Source organism: Aquila chrysaetos, chromosome Z (assembly GCF_900496995.4).
Source record: "Aquila chrysaetos chrysaetos chromosome Z, bAquChr1.4, whole genome shotgun sequence".
NCBI lineage: Eukaryota > Metazoa > Chordata > Aves > Accipitriformes > Accipitridae > Aquila > Aquila chrysaetos.
Window position 1 is genome coordinate 82,686,008 of NC_044030.1, and position 27,922 is coordinate 82,713,929.

Sequence of the window (27,922 nt, forward strand, 5' to 3'; positions counted from 1 at the left end):
AAGGGCATCCCCATGTGAGATGTCCTCTGAGTCAGCTCTTCCTGTTGCGATCCCAAACGTGGCTCGGGGAGTTGATGTAAGTGCTTGCTCCCCGTGCTGTGTGTGCCTTAGCAAGGAGGCGAAGGCTCTTGCGCATTTGTGGTGGTACCTGCTTGAAGTGGCAGGCTTTGATTTATAGCTGCTTTTTCTTTTTTTTCCAAAAGATGGAGCCTCCACAGCCCCTTCAGCCTGGACCTGTTTCTGGGCTGGTTTGGTCCCAGGTCTTGCTTAGCAAAGTCTTGAGGCTGCTCTAAATGATGCTGGTGGCAGGTACCTGAGGCTCACGCCGGCAGTGTAGACCTCGGCCTCTGCCCGGGTAATGGAATAGTGGTAGAGCTCCAGAAGTGCCAGCACAGTGGGGAAGTCTTCTAGTTATGTTTAAGGTGAAACTGGCTTTTGAGCAGCTGAGAGACCAATTCAGAGCTGCTCTAACAAGCACGAGGCTCCTGGTGTTTTTACAGTCTTTCTACACAAACATATGGGTGCAAAGCTACACAAACTCAGCTCTTTGATATTCATCCCAGGTTTCTTTTTGGCTAGCTTTCCTTTCTACCGCATTGTTGAAGGCACAAATGAAACAGCTGCAGTTTGGTGCCCTCCTACCAAAATTACCTCGGGCTCCCCCCAAAAAGAGAGCAGGAATGAATTTCTTTGTAAAAACTTCAGAGTTTAAGAAACCAGTTTTGCTATGAGCTGAGAACCGCTCAGACCCAGGTCCATCTTGGTCCTTGAAGGCACCTGAGGTGCCCAGACTGGGAGCTGAGTCCTTTTTGGCTCCCGTGTAGTCACCTAGAGGAGGCTGGTCCCTCCTGAAGGTGGTTCAATCCTCCCTCTGAAGAGCAGGGAGGGCTGGATCCCAGCTCTTACCCTTCCTTCTCCTTCTCCAAAGCCTGCTGGACCAGTGTCCACCTTGCATTGTGTCATGGATATCTTGTGGCAGGAATAAGGCAGAGTTTCTTTTCCAGCTCGGTGCTCTGCCTGAGCCAGCTGATGCCCATCTCTCACTGTCTGTCTGCTCCCAAAGAATTATGACTTTTTTTTTTTTTTTTTGCATGTAGTCAAGTATTTCTTAAAGAAGCAAACATCTGGCAGTGAAGGGATGGGCTGGGGAAATCTAAGCAGGCTTTTACTGCTTAATGCAGAGTGCCAAATGAGGAAGACTCATTGTATTTGATTAGCTGCCATATGACCAGGACTTGTGGAGGCCATCCGTGTCGAGGACAGGTTTTGTTTTGCAGCAGTCACTCCCACGGCTGAGTTTTGATGGCCTTCTGTGACATTTCCTTGTTTGCTTGTGCTGCTTTATTTTCCAAGCATGACAAAATATCCCCAGTACAGGTTTTGGGGTTGAGGAGATACTGCAGGGAAGCAACTGGGGAAGCAACTGGGAGCAGTGCAGGGAAGCTGGAGGTCCAGCTGGAGGTCCCGCAGTGCCCACCACTGAACTGCAGGAGGGGATGGGTGCTGCTCCCAGCAGCATCATGAAGGGTTGGCCAAGTCAGTGCATGCTGGTTGTGTTTCAAAAGCACTGTGGCCTACAGGCTAACATGCTGGAGACATGAGGCGCTGGCATGTGCACCCAGAGCTGCAACCCTCTGTACTGGCTGTGTCTTCATTTGCAGACGTTTTAGGATGCACAGGGGTGTCAGTCTTTCATGCAAATGCTCACATTCCTCTAGCATCAACTTTTGCATGCTGTGCTCCCTCTCTTCTCCTTCCAGGCATGCCTGACCACAGATACCTTCTGATTTACCTCCAGCTTTTTCATCTTCAATACCTTTTTCACACACACATGCACGTACACCCAGCTAGCCCCCTCAGGTCAGGTCTAATTCTTCACATGCTTTATTCCCAGACAGGCTTCTGGCTGCCCACATTCACCTGCATAGTCAATGGGACTGCGTGATGGACTCATCTTGAGTTCATTTGAATGGAAAGAGGAGCTTCACCTGGTGCTCTCAGCTTGCCTTTTTTTTTCTTTTTCTAAGAGCACTGAAACTTGTGAAAGTTGGTTTCTGACCACTTTCCTGTTATTTGGCTTCTCTGGTGTCTAATGATGAGTGAACTTGCTGGCCAAGCCCTCTTTGGGAGCCCCTCAAGGGTCCCTTTCTTCTGGCCAGCAAACAATTTGAACAAAACTTTTTTGAATACCGTATCTCAAAGGCTTCTGTTCTCACATCAGATTTAATCAAAATTGGTCAAAATGTTCAAAAAACATTGAAGAGAGGATCATGCGGGCAGGCAAGGAGTTTGTGTGTGCATTCACATACACACAAACGCAAACACAGTGTGATCACATTAGCCTTGTTTCCTTAGGAAACCAGCCTAAAAATATCCAAAGTAAACATGCATTGTTTTGTTTTTTAACGCTGAGACTTTTCCAACTCTTGAACCTTAAAATGATTCCATTTGATACGTGACCCTTGAGGACAAGTCCAGTTAGCTGTGTTTTTGTAAGAGCGTTATTTTCCATTTCTTGCCATGACCTCTAACGTGAATTAGACTAGTGGCTGTTGGCCTCTTCATTTCAGGACATGAAGTGCTACTTCTATATCGTGATTATATTTGGACTCTGAGCTGCGGCTGGTTGCTATCAGGAGAGCGATTCTTAAGCTATGGTGCATGTACCACTAGCAAGACACTGCTTCCAAGTAGGATGGTCAGCCTGGAAAAAACTACTTCTCCAGGGTGGTATCAAGCAAAACACCTTGTTATTATCTTCTTTTTCTTCATGGAGCTGTGGGCTAGCAGTGAAAGGGACAGTGGAAGGGCTGAGGTGTCTTACTACAGAAATGAGGTTGCGTATTTGAGATGTGGCTTGAACTGTGGCTACTGTGGAATATAGCATTGCTTAAGATAAGGACATGGTCATTCAAGACGGACAGTCAACTGCAGCTGTGTTTGCAGAATTAAGTGTGTCTCCACCAGGCTTGTTTTAAGATGATGCCTCATGTTCCTATTGTACAGCAATGATGTCTACTGTTGGCAGGTCCTGTATGAAGGCATCAGGAGAGCCTGTTCTCCTGAAAGAAGTTCACAAGCTCTGTAGAAATAAGAGGAGAAAAGAAAACATCTTGTCTCTTAGTACAGTATGTGAAATAGAGTAATGAGATTAAGTGACTCAATCAAGGAACCTGTCGCAGGCCAGGCTAACACTCAGACCTTTTTCATTGAGCTGTTGTTGCTTAACCATGACACAACTGAGTCTCCCAGGTGGTGGCCTGTTCGTCAAGCGTTGGGTGCACAGCCCTTCTGGAAGCCAGTCCTCTTCTACTTGTCATTGAAACTAGTGAATTTGTTTCACTAACTGTTGAACAGTTATTAACTCTCTGCATCTTCACTGCTAGCTTAAAAATAAAATTTATCTCAAAGAAGAGTTAGGCCTTGATGCAGAAATGAGGGGGGTGGAGTTTTGGGGCCAGTGTGCAATCAGTCGATTGAGATGCCCTTACTAGTCCCTTCTGGTCTGTAAACCCTAAAATGTGGTAAGAGTCAAATGAAGAATATTTACAGGAGGACTCATTATCTTCTCATCAGTTTCTCATGGCTCTCTGTCTCACCTGGGTGGCAAGGTTTGTAGAGAGATGGTATCTTTTATTGACATCGGTGTTACAACAACTCTACCACTATAAACCTGGGTGGTTCATTCAGGAATTTCAGCACTTCCCAGCTTCGTGTGAGCCGTTCTCCATCCACACGGCTGAAAGATGAGAATCAGCCCTGAGGGGATTTGCGGGTAATTTTGCCTTGCCCAACACTCTTGGGAGGAATGCGGTGGCACAAGCAAATGAGCCAGAGTCCACGGCCCCACTCTGATGGCTCTGTCTGGTGGGGAGAGGGCTGAGCAGTGGACGCTTGGATGTGTTGCCACTGATCACGCCCTTGCTTCACCATGGGGCAATACCGCTGGTTCCCCACCTGGTGCTTCTGTGAAAAGGCACTTCTGCAACGTGCTTGGCAAGCGTTTCCCAGGAGAATACCTAGGAAATAGTTTCCTCATACCTTTGAGGTAGAGTTTACACTGTAATTTCTAAATGGACTTTTTTCAGTAGTCTCCCCCATGCCCCAGCATATGCTAAAATATTGTGCTGGCCTGGGTAGCTTCACCTAAATTTCACCTGCTGTATTCCCAGGTGGTTAAATTGATGAAAGCTCATCCTTAAAGACTAAGAAAAATAGACCTGAGGTAGATATTTTTCCACTGGGGAGCAGCAGCACTAACAGGGGCTTGATGAGCCCTCATTTCTGCCTCCCACCAAAGTATTTGCAGCTGCAGGGACAGTCCCTACACCAGTATCCTACCTAATCTGTATTAGTGGGGAGCTTGAAGGCTCTTGTTTTATTGCATCTTCCACTGGGAACCGATGGTACTGGATTGACGACATGGTTTACTTCTTACACCCCATGTATGTGCAGGTTAGATGGGGATAATTAATTTGTCTTGCCTGTTTTCTGACGTTGCATTCACCAGCACTCAGCTGAGTACTCTTCCCAAAGACAGCCTCTCGCTTTCCATGGGATACTTTTCTTCAATAATTTATGTAATCATTAGGACGAATTCCCTCCAGCCTTTCCTCTCTCTTGTCTTAATTCCATTGCATTACTTGTAATTATATTCCTGATTTGAAGGAGAGGTGGGGGGGAAAAGCCTGTTTCCTTCTGTGGCTTACAGCACAGCGATTGCAAGAGGAACTGGGAAGAGCGTGATGGGGAGGGATCGATCTGTCCTTAGGTCATTGACTCTGGGCGTGGACAGGAGCTGCTATTAGTCACTCGGGGACAGCAACTGCCAACGTGTTTCATGGGAATTTGTGAAGCACGGGGCAGCTCTGCGGGAGGGCAGCACATCCTTTGCTGCTCCCTGTGCTTTGGTTGGCAGACGTGGCACGTAACCAAGTCATGCTTCATCCTTGGAGGCAACTTGGGAGCTTTTGGGATGTGGAGCCCTTGAGTCTGCTTGGGGCACCCTTGAAAAGAGTGGGATTCGGCTGTCTGTGTCATCTAGAGGGAAGAGGAGTTTTTAAAGAAAAGGGAGGGCAGCTTGTCATGGACAGCCAGATCCTCAACCTGAAGCATTTGAGTGTGATGAAAGGACTGACAGGGACTTACCCTTGGCTTTCTGCATCTGTGGGAGTTCATATTACTGATGCATATGTAAGACTAGTGAAGTAGGACAGTTGCTAATTACTGTCTAAATAAGCCTTTTACAATTACATAGTGAATTTGGCTGCTGAACTTCACTTCTACCTGCTAAGACATTGGTGTGGGAGATTGTCCTAAGGTGCTGAAAAGGTGGGATGGAAATGTAGAGAAACCCTGTCTTTTTTCAGTCTGTTTGGCCTGACTTAAGCTAATAAAACTTAGCACGAGCCCATGGGGTACAGCAGCTGTGTGCTGGAGATGTAAGTTGACTCAGTCCATCTTGGCCACATGGTTTAATAGGCCTATGTGAAATCTCTGGGTCAGAGGCCAACCACCATGCCCATCTTTGTCACATCTCGGTGATGTGTATCCTGGCAGGTTTTTCTTTTTGTTCCCTCCCCGGCATGGAAAGAACCATCTGCTGGGTTGGCTTTCAGAAGAATTTTGAAAAATACCAATTTCCCTTTGTTGTGAGAGGAGCAGGGGGGGGGACATGGGACAGAAGGGGAAAGGAGAGCCTGACCTAAAACCAAGCCAGTATTTGCAGGGGTTTTAGAATAGCTCGTATTGTGTTTCCTACTCCCCAAGGAAGGGTTGTCCTCTTTCTTCTTTTCTCTTTGATTTGATTCCCTGCCACTCTGCAAGCAAGTCAGAAGCTGCAGCTGCTGCTGTCAGCTGGAAAGGGAGTCCCCTTGTTTAAAACCCATGTGTTAATCCCTAGTTAGAAAAAGTCGAAATGCTTTATGCTCTTCTTATAGTCTCCTTTGCTCTCCTGCATCTTCACTGCTTACCCACAGTCTTGCCACTCGTGTGAAAACACAGATAGAGGTTGATCCCAAACAGACTTGACAAGGAGCACAGGTAGGATAAAGGTCCGTAAATAAATAAACAAACCCAAAGACCGGACAAAGAGACCAAGTCTAGTTTTTGCAAGTAGGGAAGGAGTCGGAAAAGATGTCAAGTGTGTTGTGAGGTCTGGGGAAAAATTATGGGGGGCATTGGGATTAAAGGGAGCCGTTTTTGTTGTGGTTGCTGGACACAGATGGGTAGAAATGCTTGCTCATGGGGGCTGTGCTTTGTTCCTGAGGAATAGCCAGCAGCCCAGTGGGAGAGGAATTTAAACAGTGAGGTAAGGAGAAAGGAGGATTTGGGCTCTGCCAGATGGAGACAGCCACGCAGGCAGCGCTGGAGAGGGTCTGATGGGTAAATCGGAGGCCTGAGGGATTCAGGAAGGTTATCATCAGGTATGATGCCACAAAGTTGAAGGGTGAATGCAAAGGGTGGCCTGAGGTTGAAAGGGGAGGGAAGGGAAGAGTTTTGATTTTGACCATGGCTTTTTCTCAAAAAATACCCTCCTATCTTTCCTAGTGGAACAAGAAAATGAATCATCACAGAGATAGGGGAAAGGACTTAGATGACGGATCCTACTTACAGAAAATTGAAGGCAGTGCCCTGTAACTATCATGTCTGAATACTACCAAAGAGCATAGGTTTTCAGCACTTTCCTAAGGTCCTCCCCAGTTTGCAAGCAGAAAATTGAGGCACCCAGAGGTGTCTCACCCAGGGCATCCCACCTTCTGCTGCTCCAACTGCAGCAAGGATCCCTGCGTCCACCCCCACGGCTTGGTGCATTCATCAGACTCCCACCACCCAGCAATCCCGATCCACAGGCTGTTGCAAGAAACAACCGTGGGCTCTGTGGGTTTTCCCTGCCACCCTTTCCTGGATGGGGTGGTGGGGGCAGACCAGCAATGCCCACCCACCATGGCATCCCATGGCATGGGGTGGGCTGGCAGGTGGCCCGAAGCTCTCTTGCGCAGGCTCCTTCCCGGCAGATTACCCACGATCTCTGCTCCCCAGTTTGGGCAGCGGGAAGGAGCCAGCAGCCGCTGTCTGTCCCCCACCCCGCCCCAGTCCCTTCCCCGCTGTGGCCCCTCGTTAATAAAGAAGCATAATTGGGAGCCCTCCCTCCGTTCCGTTCCGTCTGGTGTGAGGCCATTTGTGTGCCGGAGGAGGAGGGGCAGATCCAGCACTGGGGGGGTTGGCAGCAGGGGAGAGAGGGAGGGAAAACTCTTTTGTTTGTTCAAGTAATTTAGGCCTCAGATGTTTTTTTTTTTAAAAAAAAAAAAAAAAAAAAAAGAAAGAAAAAGCTTGATCAACACTGCTAAAGGTGTGCTTCTGGCACATAAAAATACCTCAATAGCTGAGGGACCAGAGCGCAACAAAGAAGTGTGGATTTAAGCATTTTGGTTTTGTTTCTCAGGTTTGTCAGGAGAGATGTGAATCATTAAAAAAAACAAAAACCCCCCAAAGTTTCTGCCCTTCACCGAGATCTCTGCATCCCAGCACTGTATTTACTTGTGAAGGACTAAAAGCGGAGCACGGGCTGCATCGATTCCTGGGTGTTGCTGCTGGGTGTTTGCTTTGTGTTTGCTTCGCTTAGCTGGGCTGAAGTGAAAGATAGGAGAGTTGCTAGTTTTTACAACTAATGAATTTCACTTCTGCTTTATATGTGCTAGCACATTGCCTTTGGAGTCAAGACTTTCTACTTTATGTGTACTAACACATTGCCTTTGGTGTCGAGATCGCAGCTCTCCTATGCCTCCCCATTCCCCATCATTCCCTTTAGACATCTCTTTTTTTTTTAAATGACAATGGAAAAATCAAAGCAAAAAAGTGACAAACATTCTGCTGTTCCTTTAGGTTCAGTAAAAGTCACCTTTAAACCTCACTGAAGGGCCTTAACTAAGTTGAAAGTGCCTGCTCTGTGATGAGTGGGCTTTGCTGTTGAAACCCTTGTATTTCAACTGTGTGAAAGCTGAGGAAAGATGCACATGGGATAGGCAGAATTTAATTTTTTTTTTTTTTTTTTTTTTTAAGGTAGAGAATAGGGTAATGGTGTGAAAGAATGAATTAGTTATGGCAAATCTTATTAGTGTCCATTGTAAGCAGAGAAGCAGAGACATATGGGAGCACTTGCAAAATTATTCCTTGTTTATTCAGCTTCGTAACCGAAGCAAATTTTTTTGCATAGTGTCATTTATTTGGCAACTGGAGGGGTGTGGAAGGTGTGTGTATATGTAGCAAAAAGGGGGGAAGGGGGAATGCAGTATTGGTATTCCATTAAAACTGATGCTCGGTGCTTTGTTTGTCAGGTTTTGGCAAGGCTTTTTGCTTTGAAAGCCATTCAGAGAGGATCGGAGCAGATGGCAGGGAGATCCTGTTTGTGTTATTTTTGGACATTCCCATTGAAAGTCTCAGATTGTTGTCCTTTTTCCCCCCTTCCCCCACTCGTGCATGTTTTTCTTTCTTCCTTCCTTTCCCCTTTCCTTCTTGAGAACTTTTTCCTTTTTTTAAAGCATATATCATTAATAATACAACATCACCTAAAAGCCGGGTGTGTTTCTGATGAACCAAGCTGTAGATATTTTATTTCTGTCTGCCTAGGTTTGGAAAAAGTTGCAGGGGGGACTCTTTCCTCCTGAAGTGGTACAAGGGGTATTAGGAGGGCAAGTTGGGTAGGGATGGGAAGCCAGACTGCCATTTTGGTGGGTTCAGCTCAGTAGCAGCACATTTCCCTGGTAGATCAGCAGCTGTATTAAGCCAAGGCAGCAAGTTTAGATTGAAGGTCTCTGATAAAACAACTTCAGTGACTTGCATGACACACGCTCGTGACCTCCATCCTTTTTAAGCCCTTGTGGTGGAGAGGGCCAGCTGTAGATAGACTGGAAAACTGAACTATGCCCTGGCTTTTCATGGTGGTCTTCCCATGTCACTGGTGAGATTCATTGGTCTTAGGCGGCCCGGAAGGCTTTTGTTCTGCCATCATCTGCGCCCAGACTGTGCTGGGAAGAGAGAACTTCATTGCCTCGCATTCCTGGTATAAGCAGTTTTCTCAAGCAGTAATTTAGCTTCATATAACACCGCTGGAAAAGTCTGCAACGCTTTTCATGTAGAAGTCTTCGCTGAAGCCCTTCACAACCTTTGTGCAGGCAATCCAGCAAAGCTGAGCCCAGTCCAATCAGTTAAAGCACTTGGCTAGCCCAGGTCTATCAGCAAGGATGTGCATACACAAAGAAGATGGGAGGTCTTGGCTGCAGTCAGTATCCAAAAGTTCAGGTGATTCACCCCAAGCTCATCCAGATGATTAAATCTTTTAAGCTAAGCTGGAAATCTCGAGGAAACAAGCTTTCTCATGCTCATTCTGTCAGTGGTTATTCCCAGCTAGAAGCAGATATTTAAATCCTCAAATCTTTACATCAGCTGATATTAGAGGTGCTTTTGCACAGGAAAATGGTCTACAAGGGCATTAAGCTTTGGCCCAGAAAAGAGAGCAAATGAACTTTACAGGCTTTAGTTTAACTGCTCTAACCCTTTAAGACAGTTCAGTGCAGGTTTTGTTTGAGTTCGAGGTGATGATTCATGTTGGTTTTTAGATCGCTTGAACCTGTATACCCACATCCTCAATTTTTTTTTTTTTTTTTTTTTTTAAACCGGTGCACTGAGGGAACCCACTTCAGAAACTATCATTTCATTCTTAATTGAATGAAAGCTCAGAAGTCTTTCACTTGCATTGTAGCACCTGAGTTTCAACGTTGTAGCTCCAAGAGCAGTCTGCTCAGATGATAGCGGGCGACCCGGGATGTGTGAAGTGATGTCACCTGAAGTGCATTTTGCTGGCTAGAATAAGCCACGGAGGTGAAAAAAAAAAACCCCAAACCTCACCTTCCTCTTGCTGTTACCTCTCGCTAGATGATGAACATCCTCTTGGCAGGATTTTTGCTCTGCAGCGCTGCCTTTTACGCCTGCCTTATTAAAGTTTGGCAGCTCCTTCTTGTTACCTACTGGACGAGCCTTCTGCTTGGAGGACCTTCCCCTGCTCCTGGGGCAGCCCGGCTGCTCTGCCCAGTGAGGGTTTCCCTTTGAGAGCTTCCAGAGATAAGGGCTTTCCTGGTCTGGCATGTTGAGAAAGGAGCCAAGCAACAGTCTCATCCCAGACAAAAGGCAAACTCGACCTACTATTTATGTAGTTACTTAAACATGATTTAACCTAAATAATGCACACTGTGACTTGGCTGGGGGAGAGGGGGGAAGGGGAGGAGAGGGGCTTGTTTCTAATGAGCCGAGAGACAGCACAATTAATTACATATGAAGGACAGATAACAGACAGCAAACTGTCTACAGTAGAGAGAAACAAAATACCGATGTGAACAATTAAAGCGTCCACGTGACAGAAGGGTCAGCGATTTCTCATACAGCGGGCGGCTGGGCACGGCCCCAGGAGAGCCGCGATGGACGCTCGGCTGAGCGGCCGGCCGGGGGGGAGGCCAGGCGGGCGCGGGCTTTCAGGATCCTCCGCCATCAAAGTCGAGCAGGCGCTTCTGAGGCTGACAGGCTGCGCTCTGGGCATTATTTTCATCACATGTGCTTTTGACAGTGGAACCGTTAGCTACTAATCTCAGCGACACGCGAGACGGGGAGGAGAGCGGCCGAGGTGGGAGAAAAAGAGCAAAGGCTCCGCGGGCAATTAGGTACCTGTCTCAGGATGCTGCTGGCTGCTCGGAGGAGAGCTGAGATGATGGAGGCCTTGCTTTTTTTTTTTTTTTTTTTTTTTTTTAAAATGTGTTAATTTTCCTCACCGTCTCCCAGATGTGGAAGCGTAAATCCCAGCTGCTGGTATATTGAATTCTTTGAGGAGCATGGTCAGAGATTTGCACCCTCCCTGCTCCCCCCCAACATTGCAATATTGGAGTCTGGCATAAGTTATCCCCCCACCCCTTTCATCCTCCCTGCCAGCCCAGCCCTCAGTCAGCCCTTGGCTGTAAAGATTTGAAGGTAAAGGCCGATGGATTAGCCTAGAGAAGGGCCAAAGGTTAAATGAGCAGGGCTAGCAGCATGCAAAGGGCTACGATTGAAATATTTGCTGAATGCTGACAGGCAGCAGAATAGAGGCAGACAAGTGGCAAATTCCTGTTTTCTCCTCTAATTGAGAAAATATTTTGAGTGGTATTCAGGCAGGCTGCAAATCGAGACTCTGTGAAAGTCAGCCAGCCGGGGAGGGGAAAGAGGGGAGGACTTCAGTGGAAACAGCGTTCCCGCTAAACCTGTTTCCAAAACCTTTGCGCTCACGCTTGTGGAAATCCCTGGAGTCCGGTGCTTATGTTTTGCTCAGTCATTTTTCCCATGCAACTGTGATGTCAAAATACTCCCCCTCTGAACTCAAAATGTCTCCCAAGCAGAATTTGACCCATTCCTGATGTTTTTGCGGCCACAGAAGTCTTGGTCTGCAAGTCTAGCTTCTCGTATGGAGGTGCTATGATGAAAAATATGGGTGTTGTGAGGATCCAGCTATCATCTGCTGGTCAGGAGGTGAATGAGCTGTGTCAGCGCACGATGCAGTTGAGATCTGATGGTGTGTCAATAAAACATGACAACTACTCAACCCTCAAGTACGTTCGCTTGTAGCGTGGATAATAGTCAGCTGCGTTTCAAGCTCGACTGATGCGTGATGCCTGCGTGCCCGGGCAGGGCTGTTAACAGTCATTGTGAAAGCCAAGGGAGAGAAATTGTGTTCGTCTGGTGCATCACAGTTTGGCTGCACTGGGTCCTGCCTCGACCCGGTCCTCCGCCATCCCTGGCTTGCTCTTGGACATGGGTCGAGGCTCCGGTGGTACTTTGGTGAAGGAAATTCCAGCCTGATGTGACCAAAAGCAGTTAGCTGGCCTTTCACACCCTAACATCTTCCTCCAACGGGTGATTTAGTCCTGCTCATTCCCTCTGCCCTAAGCCTTCTGCCTTGCCCTTCCCCAAATGGTCCCGCTAAATCTGATAATGTACTGAGAAGGTTTCAATTAATATAATTTCCTCCTTACTTAGAATCTGTGGTTAGTTAAGGAGCTGGGGAGAAGGGGCAGAAAGATGCAAAAAGAAGCAGTTCCTTGAGCCAAAAAGCAGCACGAGGGTCAGCAGAGTTTACATTTGCTTCTATACGCTCATGTCATAAAACTCAGAGACCGGCTTATAAAATGTTTTCTGGAGAATGCCATAGCTGCAGTGGAGGAAGGTTTTGGCAGGGGTTTATCCTATTCATGGCCAGCAAGTTGTGTTGTGTTTGGGCCCTTGAAGTCTTATGCACTCCTTAAAGATACCCAAGAGGCAGTCGGGAGCTTTTTTTATAGTCAATATGGGCTTGGTTAAAGCTTCAGCGTTCATCAGCAGGTCCAAAACTTTGGTGTTAAGCGAAGGGAAAGAGAGCTTGTCCTGCATTGTGGATCGTCTGCTGAGGTCTGCCAGGGTTCCTTTCTGCTGGTCTTGCTGTACAGCTGGCCCTGGAAAGTGGGTGACAGGGTTGGGGCAATATTCCTGCTCCCGGAGTAAGGCAAGGGACAACTCTTTTCCAGCTGTATGGCCATGAAGCAGCTGGTGTCTTGGTTGCTCAGCGCTGCAGATTTGTGTCTTGATTCAGGAGTGCTTTATTAGGAGCCCTGTGATAGGAGTAGGTAGCACAGTCACGACCTTACAGTGGGGAAACTGAGGCACTAACATGCTTCCCTCTGCATAATGCTCTGTATCAGTGTGAGCTGAAAGTGAAGCCCCCAACTCATTCAGTCACCAAACCATCCTCCTGGCTTTAAATTACGGGTCTGTCTTGACCTTCCCATACCCCCCTCAGTCTCTGCCCGGGCTGCACAAGTGAGAACAAAGTGACACTTGTTTGCCTCGTCCAAAGAGCTCACTCAAGCAGGTGATTGTCTTGCCTCCTTTTTCAGTCCCAAAACAAAGTGTTGAAAGTGTTGTCCTGGGATGTAAAACATCCCGTATATTCCCCCAGGACTAGATTTTTGCTTTCTGAGTGCAAGTGGCACTGAAAGGAAAAGAGGTCAAAATTGCAGGATATGGGGAATAATTCCCAGGTGCTGAAATTAGGAGAAAGATGTGAGCACTCATCCTTTGCACTCCACACAGGGCAGGGAGCAAGGGAGCTTTAATGGCTCTAGCTGCAGTTGTTAAAGAGCTGATCCTTCATTTGCAACCCTGCCAGAAAAAAAATGAGCAAGAGGATGAGAAGTCAATCAAATTCAGGTAAAAACTCCTCATTGTTTATTTGGCTTGGGGATGTCGAGAGGCCAGCAGATCTGAGACCAACACGAAACTGTGTCTTGCAGTAAAGACCATGGTTCTCCGCCATGAACCCTTGTTCACTTCCAAAAGGGAAGTTTCTCTTTTCTGTGTTCAGCAAAGAAGCTTTGGTTTTATTTAATCGTGAATATTTTCAGCACATATGCTGCATCCCATTTGCATAAAGGTTTGGGGCTTAAACTCCAAAGGGGTTTGGACTCCAAAACCCAGGGGCATCCAGTATGCTAGCCAAGGAATTGGAAACAAGTATTTTGTGCTTAAAATGAAAATATCAAGCCATTAAACTTCCTTTGTTTTGATCTCCCTCTCTGCAAAGAAGGGATCTGACAGCACATGCCATCCTCTATGATAAAGGAGGTACTTCCTAAGGTCTACAAAGCATTTTGAACCCTAAAGTGATACCTAAGCATCATTTCATTTTATTTGGCCTGCTCTGGTTTCTAGTCAAAACGAGAGAAATACAAAAACGTCTTGAGTCAGCAATGCTTTTGGTTTTTGTTTGAATTTGAAGCCCCAAAAATGAAAGGGGGGGGGAGTGGGGAGTGAGACAGGAAATATAAACTGAAACTAAAAAGGAGACTTGAAGAAGCCCAAGAGAAATGGAAACTCTGAGCTTTGCCGGAGTGTCTTCAGCTGTAACGATCTGAGGGTTGAGCTCAATCTGGAGTAGGAAATTGTATTTTTTCGTGTAACAAAAAGAGAAGAGCTTCCCTCAGGGAACTGATGAGTTTGGTCACCTCAAAAGTTTTAGTTTCTAAAATAATACCCATAATATCGACATCTTTTAGTAGAGTTTTTTTTGTGGGGAGAGCCAGACAGGTTTAGATATCAGTTTTCAGGGGAAACTGAGGCTCACAGCTGTAACCTGAGTTGCCACAGGTTATTCATACATGACATACTGTTCCAAAAAGCTTCAATTTCACAGTTTCCAGTGCTTTATCCTCCAGGCCATAATGTTTCTCCAGGGTCATCCACTCAGTTGCTCAGGATTTTATGTTGAGAAGAACCAGCTTCTGACCAGAAGTTTAGAAATTTGCCCCATTCACAAAGCAAATTTATTTATTATTTTTCCTCCCTGCATGTGGTTTCTGGTTCTCAGTGCCTCATTTTTCTGGAAGAGGTTAAAAGAGCCTCCTGGCAGCCCCATGACACAGAGTTTCAGAGAAGAAGTGACCAAAAACAAGTTTGGGTAAATGACTTGTTTGGGTGTTTGTAATCTGACTCAGCAGTCCAGACCTTGATTTTTATCTTCTCCAATGAGTGGGTGGGAGGCATGGGTGATAACAGTTCAAAGCAATGCAGTTCCTAGCATCTGGGGCTGAAAAGAGGAATGGTATTTTACAGTAAAAGCTATCAACATCATGATATGGTTAATTCAGTTGCTTGCCCCGTTTGCTGCAACATTTTGTGATGGGGATAGTGGCTCAGTTCATTCCCATTTCCTACAGGACACTTTGCCTTTTTGGAATACTTTAGGAATTATAGATATACTTTATCCTTCCCCCATTGAGTTTACTTGTTACACCTCAGGCAAATACAATGAGCAAGTTTAGGTGAAAGTGAACATCAAATGTTAAAAAGATGTTGAGGTAACATGAATGGGAGTTGAAGAAAAGGAAGAGTTTGGTAAAGTTTGATAAGTTTGTTTGGAAAGATCTCCCTCAGACTTTGAACGAAAAGAAAGTTGTCCTTGCCTTCCCCAAAAAATGTAATTCTTTTTTCAAAGACTGAAGATGCGCAGAAATTGGAGTGTTTTTCAGGCTTCAGACATCCACAGAAAATTCTGCATTGCCTTTGGGGAATTAAAATGAAAATAAACATGCTTTTTTTTGGCCAGATTTGGCTAGATAGGAGAGATCATTGGGCTTTTTTTTTTTTTTTTTTTTTTTTTTTTTAAACTGACACCATTATTAAACCAAGTCCAAACTGAAGATTTGTAAGCATTCAAGTTCCTCCCACTGGTTTGATTTAGGCCTTTGAAACTCCAGGCAGGCCAGGGAGGAGGCTGGCTCCGGCAGGCAGAAGCTGTGGCCACCACCACACTGCCCTGGCCCTGCTGCTCTGCCTGGGCTGCCCCAGCCTCTGCTGGGAATTAAGGGGCTTTCGGTCATGCTTTGTCTTCTTTGCCACAAATTAGGCTGCCTGGCCAGCTGCTGCTACCTCCTCACACTCGCTGCTGATTTGCCTGTTACCACTCTGATTCCTGTAATTTTAGGTCCAACTCTTGCAGCAGTATGGAGGCGTAGGCTTAGGTCCAGTCTAAAACAGTGGATTTGTGGCCCATTGTGACTCAAAGTCTTGTTTGTTTTTTTTAATTTCCAACCCCAGGCGCTGAGACAGCTGATACAGGGAGTTGGGGAAGGCAAATGGCCTTAAAGCATCCCTAAGGGTGAGAACGACCAGCTAAGACAAGCATTGTGGCCTTGCACCAACACCCATCCGCTTCACGGCTGGGGGATGTGGGACTCTCAGGATGGAGGGGCTGAGGTCTTCAGGCTGCTCTTGTTTCTTTGACTCTTCATACTAGTGATGTGGTTGGGCTTCCTTGGCCAACGAGGGGCAATGTGCCGCAGCAATATTCCCTGAGTGTGTTCCCCCTCTTGCCGGCATGGTTAGGCATGGTATGGCCCTGAGGAAGCTCTTCTTTAAGGGTAACAAAAGTCCTTTGCCCTTTGTGAGGCCAAGATGGGCAAACACAGTCCCCTGAGCTTCATTACTAGTGGTCTTGTATCTGTTGGAGGTTGAATTATCCGGATCTTGACGGATCCATTATGCCTGGATTAGTCCAATATTTGGATGGGAGAGCTTTTGAAGGCCTTAGGTTCTGTTGGCATAAATCAAAGAGTCACGGTTGAACACCTTTGGTATGCTAGATTAAAGATGATCCTAATATTGGCTTGAAAAACTTCTCTCAGGCCCATTGGAGCAGTCGTATAATGAAAGGATTTCTTACCCTTAAACATGGGAGGAGGGAGAAAATCACAGACAGTTAAAGGGAATTTCCAAATACAAAAAACTCGCAAAGGGAAAGCAAGTCAAGGACTCCAAAATTTCTCAGCGTCACACCAATAGTGTAGTTATGAGAGGACAGCATTTTCCCTTAGCCCAACATGCAGATGCAAAGTATTTTGGAACCTCACTACAGAGAGGGAAAATGTGAAATGATGTGTTTCTGGAGTGACTTGGTGCTAAAAAGCTCCAGTCAGAAATGTGAAAGATGGTACCTGCTGCTCCCTGACCTGCTGCAGATGCCATCCTGAGAGTGGGCATGTCGGGGGATCTCCTGGGGCTTTCACTGCCGGCTACAATATGAGGACCATCCTTATTCTCTTCACAGGATGAATTGGTTGGTTTTGTGGGAAGCTGAGACCCCAGGGGGGTGCACAGTGTTCAGGAGTCAACTTGGATGCCATTAGCTCTGTGTTGGTTGCTTCCAGCTCCCATATCTCAAAACAAAACCGCAAAAAAATCCAACACTCCCCCACACCTCTTCCCAGTTTTCCATACTGCACCCCCTTACCATTGACTTTAATGCAGTTTATTGTTATCCCTAACTGGGGAATTCTGATTTAATGGTGCATTGGACAGATTGCACTTGACACTATTCCCCTTTCCTTCCATCCTATTTCCATAGAATAGCGTAAGATGATCTTTAGCAAGTCCCCTTTTGTTTAAAAGACAATCTGAATGGAGGAATCACATTGATTTCTGGCTCCGTGTGCTTTTCTGTTCACTGCAACATCTTCTTGTAGTAACATGAAATGTAAAGACTGAGGAACTTGACCTGGCAGGTGCCAACTCTTGGGAATACAAACGTTCAGCTGTAGGAAATATCTGTGTTGCAGCGGCACTGTGGAAGCAATTAGGTAGAGGATAATGGATGGGCTGCAGTAAGATAGGAGGGAATGACTCCGCGGAGGTGCTTCGTGGTGAGATCATAAACCACAAGAGCACAACGTAGATGGGCTGGTGATGTCAGCTGAAACCTGTGGTGGAATTCATCTCCTCGCAGAGGACTTCTCTCTGGCTGTTGTTGTTGTTGCTTTTAACGGTTCCCAAAGTTGGAGGCCCCAATGCGGAGTGGCTGCAGCAGCGCTGAAGTTGGAAACGCTACCGTGTTTCAGTTTTAGGCGAACTTCTGGTTTCTGTTTCCACTGTCACAAAGTATTTTGCATTCACAAAGCATTTCTTCCTTTCTGAAGGCTGCAAGTGGGCTGCTTGGATGGGGAAAGAGTCATTCTCTATTACTAGGGACCACAAGCCCAGCTGCTGGAAAAATGAACACAAACTTTGCTTTGGGGCACCCGTTATCACACTCTGCATGTTACTTATCTACACGTGCAGATGCAGTTGTAGAAAAATGGAGAGCCTAAGACAGGCAACACTCGTTTTGCTCAGTGGCTGCAAGCAGAGGAACGATCATGCGTGAAAACAACCTGCTCAGTTTTGCCCTGTCGTAGAGTCAGGCTGCAATGGGAAAACATAAGCGTGAATTAGAAGGTAGTGTCTTCAGGCAGGATCATCTCTTCTTTTCCTCTGTGTTTGTGAAGGACTCAGGTGTAGGCACACGGCTAATGGAAAGGCTCTTTCCCTAATGGTCTGTGCAGCAACACCTTTCCTTCTGGGAAGCACCTGGGGCTTCTCTGTGCCTGTACACAACCCCTGCTGCCTCGGAAAAAGGAGGTCTGGTCTTCCTCCCCGACCGCCTTTCCCCACAGGGGCTTCCCCACCATGATCTCATGGAGCTCTAATGGTAATTATCGTCATCTCATGGCTCAGCGGTGTCTGCCTTGAGACAAACCAACCGTATGGCCTTTGATACCTATCTCAGGGCGAGGCACGTGTTTTCACGCACACGCTTCTGTGCTACCCGCAGTTTGCACTCTGCAGACAAACACGAGATGAATTCTGCTCCCATTTCTTGGAGGTAAATACGTGCGAAACTAGGTAAGAGGACTGGAAAGCAATTAAATTCCTTATCAGCACATGCACCAGCCTTTGCACGTGTATGCAATGTCTCATTACAAATTAAAAAAAAGAAAGAAAGAAAAAGCAGTAAAAGGTGTTGAAAAAGCAGTTTTCTTACTCCCTTTTCATTCTGCTGTGTAAATGGCTTAGTATCTGTCCTTTTTAGAAAACTATTTTTCAAGTTAATCTATTTTTTTTTTTAATCTTGAAGTTTTCATTTCAGCTTGAAAAACAAACATAACTTCTGTTATTCCCACAGCTCTGCTCCCAGACTTTCTCCCCACGCTGGCATGAATGTTTAGTGATGGTGAGCCATGCAGTTTCTTGAGCTACCCTCTTTTCTTTTTCCTTTTTAGAAAAAAAAAAAAAAAAAAATCTCTGTGCTCAGCACCTTGCAGGGCTGAAAACTTTTCTGTGTTTAGAGAAGCAGCGCGGAAATAACAAGGTGTTTTGGGATCGTTTTGCTTTTTCTCTTCTGGTTTCTTTCTTTTCCTTTTTTTTTTTTTCTCTTTCCTTTCCTCTTGTTTTGTAGGGTCAGGAGCTTTAGAAATTAGTGTGCATCGAAACCAGGGCAGACCTGCAACTCCCCCCCACACCCAGTCACATCTCTTCTTGCTCTTCTGCTGGTTCTGCTGTATAAAAAAATGAGGCGATTTAGAAATTTAAGGAAAACCTCAGCCCAGCAGCACAGTTGCTGTGCTCTGAGGAATCTGAGGGGTTTTCTCCAGCTCGGTTCAGGAGATCAGGATCTCCCTTTGCCTCCTGCGGCTGGAGGTTTCTCGGTGGGAAGCTCCTCGCTGGAGTGTGGTGCCTCCTTGCCAGGGGAGCAGCACATGAGCTGATCTCTCTGAACAGGTTAAATAAACAGGACTGTGTTTGGGTTAATTGTCACTGGTTCTGCTGCTCTCTATTACTGATCTATCCGGGAGCCTGGCCAAGGAGCAGATGCGAGAGACAGCATCATCACCTCCCTCCTCGTCCTCATTGTGTCTGGCTTTATCCTTCTTCTTCTCCCCCAACCCCTTTTTCTTTTTTTTCTTTTTTTTTTTTTTTTTTTTCCCTTCTAATTTTTTTTTTTTTTCCCTTTGGCTGAGCAAATAGGCCAGATGGCAGTGAGGGGAACAGACAACAAGTGAGCCATGGCATATGGGCAGCCTGTTTAATTTCGACTCCTGTTGGGAAGTAGCTTGCAGGGAGATAAGTTACAAAAGCAGCAGAGGAGGAGGAGTGTGTCTTGGAGGGGAGGGGCAGGAGGATGGGGAGACCCTTTTTGGGATGAAGCAGCCCAGCTGAGGGAGTCTGGGGTGCAAGGGACCAAAGCCCTGGCCACATTCCTGACACAAAACAGTAAATTAGCTGTTTCCGTGTCACTTTGTGCAGGAAATCTTGTCGGCTGCACATGGGGAGGAAAGATGGAGATGTCTGTCCTCAAATGAGGAGGAGGAGGACTATGTGTCTCTGATTTCCACTTCACCCACCCTCCCCCAGGCAAGCTCCAGCCAGTCTTAAGAGCTGTGACATAGAGACGTTTGCTCAGCTGCAGAAGAGAAATCAAGTTGCCCAAGATGATTTTTATCTGTGCATGTGATTGTGTATGTTTTGCTCATACTTTACTCTAGGTATCAATGTGAGATCATCCACTGTAGGCTTCTTTGAAGCAAAAGGCATGACTTTTTAAGTTTTGTTACAAAACTAAGTAAAAAGTTGACACAAAGCAAAATGAAAGGCAGCTTAGTAATAATGTGGTTTACAGCTGTTCCCCTCTCCCCTTCCCTTCCTTTTTGGCATTCACTTTTCTCTCTTCTGTTTTGCTTTTTGGATTCACTATGTTGCCTATCAACTTTTTGCTACCTATTCACATCGTTCATGTATTTTGGATTTTTCTGACTGAGACCAAAGTGGTTCTTGCCTTGAATATGTCTATGATTTAGAAACAAAATTTGAGTTTATTGCACTAAATTACATATATGTAAGGCTTCCTGGCTTCATTTAGATGAACTGGGACTTTGGGAGACAATGAGGAGGGGTAGGTGTACTTTTCTTAGGTTTTATAAATGTGTTCATTTTGCATCAGAACTTCACTGAAATGTAGCTAAAAATGTCTACACAATTTAGGAATTTGAAAAGTTTTATTTCCATTGATGCTCAATGAGATTTGAAGTGCCTTGGTACAGGGTTTTATCTTCTTCAACCCAGAGGCATTTTAAAAAATCTCTCATTTTGGCCAACAACATCTGACTTTTTTTTCTATTTTCTCCTGTTTGATGGGAATGAGCATGGAATCCCAATAAAATTATCACCCATGTGGACCATTTGGAGCTCTGTGAATATTGTCAGCATCCTGACCATCAAAGTGGGACCCTGGCTTAATGCACCTGTGGATGGGATTCAGCTCTGAGCTCCATGCTTGTGCTTGGCAGGTTGGGAAAACTCTACAAACCAATTAGGTCTTTAAATCTCGAGCCCTTTTGGCAGGATACAGACGATCCTGGACCATGGTTGTGCTCTATGCCTGCAGAAAGAACTTTTTATATGACATTAATTCTGCAGAGAAGTTTTTATACAGCAGAGAGTCTGCAAAGAAATGATTATGCATCGCCAGCTTGGTGGAGCAGAATTTTAACTTCCAGCTCAGGCATTCCTCCACTGATTAGTTTTAACATGAAATAGAAACACAAGCCTGTGATTTATTCGTGAAATATTTAAGATAGATTGTTAAATTATTCAAATAGCAGAGTTTAAAGCAGGCAAGCAAGCAAAAAAAAAAAAAAAAGCAGCTCATCCAAATAAAAGCTCAGTTTTCCTGAATTTGAAAAATGTACATTTGGACTCGCTAGATATCTGGAAAAAAAAAAAAAAAAAAAAAAAAAAGTGCTATTTCAGTGTGAAGAAAAATGTATTTTTAAATTAAAAATTTCAACCTTATTATCCTCCCAACAAACTTAACCTTGAATCTTTCTCTGTCTGATCCCTGCAGACTTTGTTTCATCTGCAGGACTAGGAATTGTTGCAGACCTCCATCATTTCCTACCACTCCTCTACCACATCTTTGGGCACTCGCCCAGCCTGGCTGCAGTTTTCCTCTTTCTACTGAAGCTAATTGAGAGGCTTTTTGTCTTACTGTTGATAAACCAGACAGGGACTTCTTCGGTCTTCTCACCTGGGGTTCAAATATCACCTCATCTTGTGCTGCATGTAGAGTTAATCTTCTGTCCTACCTTGTGCTGGAGAAAAAGCTTGTTGAATCTGCTATACTTGTCTTTGCCCAGTTGCCCTCTGGTATCTGTATAACATTATCACAAGGTAAAAATAGAGCTGTCTTCTCAGAGGAGGAGATAGGGATCATGCTCACGGTCTCTAAGGACTCCAGAATTGTGGCAATAATAGTGTAGAAAAGTGATGTAAAGGGTGAGCAAAGCATAAAGTTTTTTTGTAAAGCCTTAATGCTAATTTCCCCAACTTCTAAGAATAAAATGTGTTTGAATTGCTGCATCCTAAGGAACATTTTTTGTTTTCAGTTTCTGTGCACCTAAGTTTCTCCAGATTTGAGAGAGGTTACTAGCTCCCAGAGCCGTATCTATTCTGAACATAAGATCAGTGTGACACTTTAAAAGCAAAGGTGATTGGACTTTGACATATCTTCAGTGAAAACGCATGGGAAATGTGCATCAAAATCCATAGACGGCTTTGAAAAATTCAACCCTTTCTCTTCATCTACTCCCATTTCAGCACAAAAAAGAAGCATTTTTCAAGTCTGACCTCCTCTAGCGAGCACTCTGTCTTGGGCCGTGCAGCTGAGGAGGAGCAAACTTGCAAGGTCTGACTCTTTCAAACATGTGGCAGCTGAAAAGAAGATAATTAGGACAGGCAAATCCAAAGAGTACTTTTCCAAATGGTATTTATCTTTTTTTTGTGTGTGTGTGTATCTATATTCTATTTCTCCACCTGCCTTCAAAGAGAAGCTGATAAAAAGGATTTGCTTGGCCTTTTTGTTGCTGTAGGGGGAAGGGTGCCATTTGTGTGCAGTGCTACAAGACAGATGCTGCAGGTGAAACTACCCCAGAGGAGGCAATCCTACCCGGAGGGGGCAACTCCTGGGACCGAAGCACTTCTTTTTCTTTTTCTCCTCTTTGTGGATTTGTTGTGCTGTGGGACCGGGTCCTTTATGACATGTAGGAGCGGGCAAGGGTTTATGGAGCAATCAACTCCATCAGCAGCAACAGCAATCACATAACGCTTCAGCCTTTTGTAATAGATTTTGTGTGTGTGTGAGCTGAAAGTATGGCCAGGAGGGAAGGGGATGTGAAACGTTGGGGTTTTTTTTTTTTCCTTGGAAAGAGCCTGTCTGAGTTCCTTTATGCTTTTCAGGCTCAGGGATGAGAGAGAGCGTGTGTATGTGCGAGGGCGTGCGCGCGTCTGTGCCCATACAGTCGCTCAAGTGGGAAAAAACCCCGTTTGCGGTTCACACAGGAGGAATTTCTGATGGAGACAACAGTGCTAAGCAGAAAGGCACATCCTGATCTCTAGCAAGTGAGGGGCACGCTCACGCACACACGCACACACACATACTCTCCGGGCGCTCTGCATAATACGTGCAAAGCGCTGCCCTTTAATGAACGTAACCTATGGCGGCTGGGACGCAGCCGGCCAGACCTCGCCATTAATAAACTGGGAACATTCTTCTCCTTTTTAGTCCCTTTCAATGCCAGCCCTGCGGTTTGATCTCCCTTGAATGCTGCTCCCCCTCATTTGGGGCTCCAATTCTGAGAAGATTTGGCGCATTGTTTGAGGTCGCAGGATGTCGGATTGATTTCGAAGCTTTTGTATTGACTCCGGGCTCCTGAATGAAGCTGTCATGTGTGTCTGTGGTTGGCTAGCAGGCTGTCCGGCTGCAAGCTGTGCCTTCCTTTGTTGTTTAGGCCTCATTGAGCTGAGGGAAGAGGCTCATTTCAGGGTGATTTACCACCACCCAAACACCAGCTGTCTGTTGTACTGCCGCTTGCCTCCACCTTGGATTCAGTTCTCGTTTCCCTTCGTTTCTCCCCTTCTCCTCTCCCACTCTACCACTGTAGGCACTTGGGCACCGGTTCTTTAAGACGCGTGGATCACCCTGACAGAACAGCGTAAAAAACATAAACACTGAATACAGTGGTTTTCCCAACGTCATTTATGCACCCGTGGGGATTTTTTTTTTAGGGTTCACTGTTGCAGTGCTATATGCATGTTTCTTCTTGGTGAAAAAATGAACTATGGCCCTAGGGAAAAAAAAAAAAATAATAAACCCACCTTGTTCATCTTGGCTTGTTACTAAGTAGCTCATAGTGAAAAACAATAATGATCTTATTTAAAAATAGCTATTAAACTCAGTGGCAAGACAGCAGAGTGAATTGCACAACCTGCTTGGTGCAGGATGGCAGGGGAGGTGGCTGCAAATGTGCTCTCCAGTCCTGGAAACGTTGGGATATTTGGATGGATGGAGAAGGAGTCAGAGGAGGACAGCATCGCCTCCCTACACTCTTGTCATTCCTGAGCAGGCACGATCGCTGTGTTTATGTGGGTATCATGCTGGAGAGCTATTTTGGTGGCGTAAGACAGGCGAGGAAGAAAAGGGAAGAGGCTGTGAAGCGCTGCTCAGCTCAGCTTCACAAAGCTCTTTCAGAAAAGTACTTCTCCGTGAAGAGCCAGGCTGCTTCAGCAGCTGAAATGCTGACAAAAGCCTTGGAAAGGCCACGCTGGAAGCTGTGCTCTTCCCCAGGTTGCCATGGGCCAAGGCTCAGTTATCTTTTCTACACCTCACGTTTTCATCTGTTAGTTGGGGATATTTTGAGGGTATTGCAAGGCAGGAGAGATAGAGAGAGTATGAACAGCTGAAAGCCAGGGCCAGGTTTGGCCAGCGAGATCTTCCAGGGGCTAAGTGGAGATGGGTTGCGCCAGCTTCTTGGGGGTGAGGCTACTGCCAGGATTTTCAATGGCCATTGCTCAAAACCAAGGAAGGCTGATGGAAACCGAGCAGGTCAGAGCCCAACTGGACCTGCCAGCGGCTGCAAGGTACATGGCATGGTGCTGCTAAGCCAAGCCCACCTCTCGAGCTGATCTTTCCAGCTGCAGACTTGGGAGAGCGGGAGGAAGACGGGATCCCCCGGTTAATCCCAGCCAACTCCTCCAGAGCCTGGCAGCTCCACGGAGGCCCGCCAGTGCCATGTGCGCTGCGTCTGATTCCTTTAAACGGGGCTGGCAGCTCCGTGTGGGACTGCTGTGGGCTCACCGCAGCCTCCGGGGCTGCCCCAGCGGCAGTGATTTGTGTGTGCCCCTGTGCCTCCCTCCGGAGCCACTGGCGTGAAACGAGTTGTGACCGGCCCTCATTTGATTTCTGGGTGACGCAGTTTGGTGTATCTCGACCACAGGCTGTTAAAACTGGCAACTGATCGGCTCCTGTCGCCCGTGCAGCTGAGATAATTAAGCCTGTTACTATTATTATTGTTATTTTTCTTCTTTTTCTGCAAACTCTGGCCAACTGCTAGAGCCTGTGGTGCAAGGAGGAGGGTGAGGCTCCCTGTAAGAGGTGGGATAATGGGACAGACGTCCTTTGCGCTTCAGTGCTCCCCGAGGACCCTTCTTGCTCTTTGCCTTGGAAAGGGGGATGTCCGATGATGGGTGGGAGCCAGCAGAAGGCAAGGCGAGCTCCTCCATTGGAAATCCTTGTGCCTACCTGCTTCTAAACCAGAACATCAAATCAAGAGCAGGCAGCACAGGATCATTTAGTAGCAATATATCTCTGAGCTTTCAAGATCACTGTGCTCCTCCCTAGTCCTGTTATTAAAAGGCCACGAAACATGGAAATGATGCTCCATAAATTAAGACCAAACGTCTGTAGTACCCAGTGAGATGAGGCTCCTCTTTTTGCAGTGTTCTCCTCTCCCTCCCCTGTAAGCATCAGGTGCTGCTGGACGAAGGAGGGAGGGATATATTAGGAGGCAACAACCACAGCAGGATAGTCCCAGCGAGGTGTTTTAATTTCTTAACAAACTCCTTGGGCACTAGAAACTGTAAAATAACATACAGATAAACAAACAAAAACTCACTGACCCTTAGCACCCTGGAGGGCTCTGTTTCAGATCGCTGAATAAAAGCTGAAGTTGCATATGCATGTTTAATGTAACACAAGGCGTGTGCTGCGGAAAAGCGTGCTTTCTTCTAATCTGGTTCCAGACAGAAGCATCCAAACAGAAGCCCCTTTCCCTATCCCCACTGAACTGCTTGGTGTATGCGAGGAAACCCCTGAATGACAAGGCCTCCATCTGCTCTTGAACGGAGTTGCGACTGGCTGCAAATGTTGTCCATATGCTTTTTTTTTTTTTTTTGCCTTTCAACTTAGCTGCCTAATGTTAGACACCTATCCCCAAATTAAGCATCTGCTCATAATAAGCTTTCCTAAAAAAAGGTGGAGGTAGTAGCTAATTCAGGCAATGTGCATTAGGAGAGGTGCATCTGCAGTTGCAAAAGGAGATGGGATTATTCATCCAGTGCATTCCTTTCATTTGCTTTTTTAGGGAATGGAAGAGCCCCTTCATTCTTGTACTGTCAGGGAAAAAGAAAAAACTGTCAAGTTTTGGGTTCATATTTCTTCTCTGCTTTTGATTTTCTAGGTGATTGTGTGCAACATCCTACAATTTCTCTCTGTTAAATAAAGCTGGAGATACTTCCAGCTGGAGAGGAGAACAGGGCAATAGTTTGCCATTAGCTCAGGTTGCATGACAGTATATCTTAGAAGCCAGAGAAGGGTCTAAAAATGTTTTTTTTTTCCTTGGTTTGTGGTGGGAAAAGGGCTGGAGTATCTTTTTCAACATAATGACTTTGCAGTGGATACTAGTACAAGTTGACTATCAGCAAGTCGTGTATGGATCCAGTTTCCTAAACACAGGTCTGTGTTGCTGCTGTAAGCGCCCTAAGGTATCCTGGCTGTCCATCAGCTCCCTGTTAGGAAATGTGTGGGTCTCCCTCAGGTCCTTTTGTATCTGTAACTTGTCTCGTGTACTGTGGGGTGTCCAGAAAGTCTTCTTTGGTTAGACAGACAAGTCTCTCCCTATGCCTCAGTTTCCTATCTCCAACATAATAATTTAATACAATTGCTTTACATTTTAGTTTAATCGCTTCTTTCTGGGGATGGTTTTTGAATTTGAGAGATTACGGACTAATTGTTGAAGGACTGTAATAGTGGGCCAAGAGCAAAATACCTTTATAGATGGGAGTCACAGGCAGAGGATACGAGTTGGAGGTAGTCCCCTAAACACCTCAAAGTTTGACAGGTTGCAATCAGCAGCCCAAACATTGGGCGTTTTGGTTAGGTATCAGGTGTAGGTACAGTCTTTTCAGTGTCTTTTTTTTTTCCAGCATCTCTTTTGGAAAGAGGAGAAAAGATCATTTTTGCACATATTCTGACCTTGCTGGGACTTGTGAGATGCTGGGGTCACCAAGTAAGAGATCTCACCACACCTGGCAGGTTGCAGTCTCTCAAGAGGTGACCAAAAGTTTATCTGCCTGTTTGTAATTCCTGCCACCAAGGGTCTTCTCTCTTCCATGCCCTGACATTGAGCAATGGCTGCAATTCATATTAATCATGCCCTTTCCCTTCCTCATCATTTAGGGCAGAGCACTTCCGCTTGGCTAAACTCATTAACTACTTCAATATTGAGGTCTCCTTTTCTATATAAATTTATCCAGCTGAAATCTCGTGACTCTCCACGGCTGCACATGAGCAAATTCTCCCTCTGTTGCCCAGCAGATGCTGAGAGTGTTTATTTTTCAGCTGCGGACAGCAAAAGTCTGAAAAAAAGACAATGTCTTTGTGTGTGTGTCTATGGGAAAGCAAGTAAATGCAATGGGTTTGTGGGGACTCAATTGGCTGTGTTACTGTTTGAGCTCAAGGAACATTTCGACCAAACCAGGAATCCCAGCCCTTTTCTGCCATGGTGATTTATCAAGATGTCCAGATCTAATAAGCTTCACCAAAGCGACTCAAATAATCCCCAGAAAAGAACCACGTTAATGTGAGGGACCTTGCTGCTCGGATCATACTCAGTCTGATGGGTTGTCAACAAAAAGAAGGTGTTTGAGCTCAGCTTATTTCCCAAACTGTTGGTTGTAGGCAAAAGGAGGGTGACGGGACCCTGTTTCTTTGTAAATCTCCATTGGCCCCAGCACGTTATCGATGTTGCAGGGTCTGCACCAGCAGTGTTGGGTGAGGGTGGGCTGTTGAATTCCTGGCAAGGACTTGCCAGTGGTTATTTGGACAAGTTGTCCTAATGAGGGCAAGTCACACCTGTAGACTTTATTTCACTAAATCTAGCTACGCTAGAAGCAAGTAAGCACTAACCTGGTAAAGGTGAACAGGAATGTTGGTGTATGAGCTTTACCTCAAGTCACTCCAGTTTGGTAATTGTACTCTCTGAGCATGATAGATTTGTTCCTGTTCATGCATGTGTATGAAAATATTGAGTTAAAATAACCTGTTCCTTTTCAGCTTGGCTTGCCCATATTCCCTCTGTGTTTTTCTACACACCTTGCTTTCCTTCTGCCTCTGTCTATGTGACATCCCTGATGCTGTGATATTGGGCTTTGGGGAAGTCTCCTTGGC

At 45.9% G+C, this 27,922-nt stretch overlaps 1 protein-coding gene across 3 annotated transcripts in view; it reads left to right on the forward strand.

The window, feature by feature from the left end:
• Positions 1 to 27,922, forward strand: part of SETBP1 (SET binding protein 1) — a 265,469-nt gene that overhangs the window by 23,273 nt on the left and 214,274 nt on the right. The gene's annotated exons all lie outside the window — the stretch shown is intronic.